At 39.1% G+C, this 3,987-nt stretch overlaps 1 protein-coding gene across 1 annotated transcript in view; it reads right to left on the bottom strand.

The window, feature by feature from the left end:
- Positions 1 to 2,912, bottom strand: part of LOC111869878 — a 58,932-nt gene extending 56,020 nt beyond the window's left edge. The window contains exon 1 of the mRNA XM_023861723.2: positions 2,803 to 2,912. The gene's annotated coding sequence lies outside the window, so the exon portion shown is untranslated. The remainder of the gene's footprint in view (positions 1 to 2,802) is intronic.
- Positions 2,913 to 3,987: the final 1,075 nt, after the last annotated feature.

Consider the following 3,987-nt stretch of genomic DNA (forward strand, 5'->3'; position numbering starts at 1 on the left):
ATCCATGTTTTGCTGATAAAGAGATTAGGGAACTCTCTGAGTCATTTATGGTGTGTAAGAAAACTTCAGTTCATGGATTCCATGAGTATTATATGAATATAATGAATGGTGACGACATGTATCCTGATGAACTAAAGCCGTTGATTGCAGCTGCAAATACTATTATTATTTCAACTGCAGAGTGTGAGCGTGCACTCAGCAACATGAACAACATTATTTCAACCATCCGAAGCTTAATGCTTTTAAAAACAGCATCTAGTTTAATGTTTATTTCATAAGTGGGACCCCCTCTTAATGCTTTCGATGCAGAATATTATGTAAAAAAATGGCTAAAGAAAGGACGTCGACATGCAGGTTACCAGACTTGTGCAGCCCCCGCAGACAGAAGATCAGTGACTTCAGAAAATAATGAAAACATCTGGAAAATATTCTAAAGATAAGTACTCGGAATGCATGTGTGCCTTTATTTTAACGAATGCCATTTAAACTACTGTAATATGTTCGTAGGTTTTAGTAGGAACACAGACTATATACATCACTAGGTATATTTTCATAATTTACGTCTGTGAATTAAAAGGGGAAAACCATCCAGGTTCTATTTTCATTCCACCTCAAGCACTGTCTATGTCAGCTTCAAATCCTACAAAAAAAAAACGGGAGACTACCAAAGTGACATGAACTACACCAAGTATGAAAAGTGGTTAAAGGAGCGACTTATTCCTAACCTTCCCTCAAGTTCTGTACTTGTCATCGATAATGCTCCCTACCATAATGTACAACTAAACAGATCTCCTAACTCAAATTCAAGTAGAGATTTTGTGATATCCTGGCTAAAATATCACCTTCCACCTATTATCTTCAACAACACTGATTTGTCATCAAATGCGGAATCCAGATGTATATAATGTGATCCTACCACTCCTATAAAATAGATGGAATCTTTGCAGAACACAATCACAATATTTTACGACTCCCTCCATATCACCCATAATTCAACCCAATTGAGTTAATATGGGCCACCGTAAAAACTTGAGTTGCTCAAAACAATACCACATTTAAGATGGATGACATCATTAAATTGGCAGACCAAAAATTGGCTTCCATAACTGCAGAAGAATGGCAACGTAGGTGCCAACATATAAGGAATATTGAGCAACAATTAATGGCACGGGAAGGCCTTTTGGACGCAGGACAGGAGTTCGTCTTCCATGTTGGCGGTGATAATGATGATAGCTCCGATTCATTTGGTGGTGACGAGGAAGGATAGGCATGTAGAGATGATATCTATGCGGACATTTCCGGTGTTGCCCCTTTAGAATAGACCTGTGTAATGTGTAAATAAACTCTTCATGTATATAACAGTGAAAACTGTATAATAGTGTATAGTGCATAACAGTCTGCCATTCGGCACTTAAAACTTAACATCGGATGTGTGAACATCAGCGAGACCAAACCACCATCACTATGCAACACTATGAGGTAAGAAGCTATTTCCATTTGAGAATGCATGTACTGCATTCCCCTCCACACTTGTCGGCATGCTGGAGCTCTCCCCGCCACTACCAATACTTCTCCTACCCCGCATTGGCGGACTGTCACCTCTAGATACTAGTACTCTACACAATGCTGGTGACTACATTGAAGGACAGTAAATCTTCAAATCATGCATCTATTTTGTAATAGCTGTAAATAAACAGTTGCCACTATTAAAGTTCCAACCGTCGTATTACTTCTTGTATGTTGCATATTGGGGGCCACATGGTAGGGTAGTCAGTTGAGGCACTATGCTACAAGATGGAAGGTCACGGGTTCGAGTTTTGATGAGGTGGATTTTTTTTTTTTCAATTTACCTAATCCTTTCAGCTGCACTATGGCCCTGGTGTCGACTCAGCCTCTAACAGAAATGAGTACCAGGATTCGTCCTGGGGTTAAAGGGCAGCCGGCACATAAGTCTGACAACCTTACTACCACCTGTGAGCTGACTGGCCACAAAAATGTGGGAGTCTCGATGTCTCACAACCATTTGGGGCTTCACAGCCAGTTAGAGGGATAGCTTTTTTACTTTTAAGCCATATATTATGTTGACTTAATCTAAACTCAGCCATTCAACATTTCATTGGTCTGTGGTTCAAGCTTCTGCTCATACAAAATTCATGCTTGTCAACTATGCATGTCACATGACTCATTTAAAGCAGTTCCGTAGAGTACCTCCTGGTGAGTAATAAAGTGAAGAAAAAGTATTTCATGAAGGGTTCTGATTTACCAGTAAGGAGACACAGAATTTTATGAAGGAATCCAGAAAGGGCATAAAAAAGGGAACCAATGATATCACTGTAGGTCTAAAATGAATATCTGCTTTGTGAATTTTAGGAAGACCATATAAATATGGAAATTTACTATGATATGAAGTCAAGTTACATTTTAGATCTGTTGGAAGAACGGTTTCATGTTTTGCAAAGAGATTTTTTTGTTTCCTCATAACTTTGCTGTAGGATCTTTGGGCAAGGGTTCGTAAACCCCCAGAGTCTAGCGAACATGGATTCACGTAACATCGCAGTAAAGCTACCTTTTTTCTGCATGCAAAATCCTAATATAATTGTTGAGTTTCAAATATTTTTATGGTTTTTAACTACTTTCTGGAACAACTTATTCAACAGCACAAGTCATGTCTAGGTTAGAATGTGGATTACTTATTGCATAATTCAAACCCTTCATAAGGACTGCTTCCTCAGAATCTATGAGAACGTATCTCAAAAGATTAAGGATAATTTTTTTTATATCAGAAGCTGAAGCTGGCAGTACCTTGTTCTGTTGGTGGCACTTAACATGGTGGATTGCCCTGGCATATAGATGGCACATTGGTGGTCTGTCCTCTTGGTCTAGATGGATTACAGAACATCTTCCTCTCCTTAGTAGTCTATGATCTTCCATCCAGTTTACTACGGAAACAGAATCAAACACCACAATTCCTTTCTGGATGTTCCTGTTATCAGAAAAGGGTTTACTTAGACCTCTAAGGTTACAGAAAACCTATCAACCTTACCTGCTACCTCAACTGTGACCTTAGTCATCCATCACCTGTTAAGAAAATAATTCAGAGCCTGTATAACGCAGTTTTTACTGTGTACCAAGAATGACAAAGTCTGTTGAATGAAGTTGACAACCAGAGACATGATATTCAGCCCAATATTTATTCCCAATAATAATTTAATATTTAATTCCAAGCGTAGTAGTCATCAGAAAGAAGAGAAAAACCTACTGGCTCTGTTTCTAACCCCTACTTAAAGGCATTTCTGGAAGTTAAGAGGGAATCATTACAATATTAGGACATCATCATCATCAGTAATCTGTCAAGACGACAGGTCCACAGTCTCTTTCAAAACAATTCCTCCACTTAATGCGATCTAGAGCTTTCTCCCTCAAATGACAGTACCCTCTTCTGTCCCCAAGGTCATCCAGCATCTTCTTACGTCTTCTTCCTCGTCTTNCCCTTCATAAGGACTGCTTCCTCAGAATCTATGAGAACGTATCTCAAAAGATTAAGGATAATTTTTTTTATATCAGAAGCTGAAGCTGGCAGTACCTTGTTCTGTTGGTGGCACTTAACATGGTGGATTGCCCTGGCATATAGATGGCACATTGGTGGTCTGTCCTCTTGGTCTAGATGGATTACAGAACATCTTCCTCTCCTTAGTAGTCTATGATCTTCCATCCAGTTTACTACGGAAACAGAATCAAACACCACAATTCCTTTCTGGATGTTCCTGTTATCAGAAAAGGGTTTACATAGACCTCTAAGGTTACAGAAAACCTATCAACCTTACCTGCTACCTCAACTGTGACCCTAGTCATCCGTCACCTGTTAAGAGAGAAATAATTCAGAGCCTGTACAACGCAGTTTTTACTGTGTACCAAGAATGACAAAGTCTGTTGAATGAAGTTGACAACCAGAGACATGATATTCAGCCCAATATTTATTCCCAATAA

The sequence above is a fragment of the Cryptotermes secundus genome, unplaced genomic scaffold (genome assembly GCF_002891405.2).
Source record: "Cryptotermes secundus unplaced genomic scaffold, Csec_1.0 scaffold488, whole genome shotgun sequence".
Taxonomy (NCBI): domain Eukaryota; kingdom Metazoa; phylum Arthropoda; class Insecta; order Blattodea; family Kalotermitidae; genus Cryptotermes; species Cryptotermes secundus.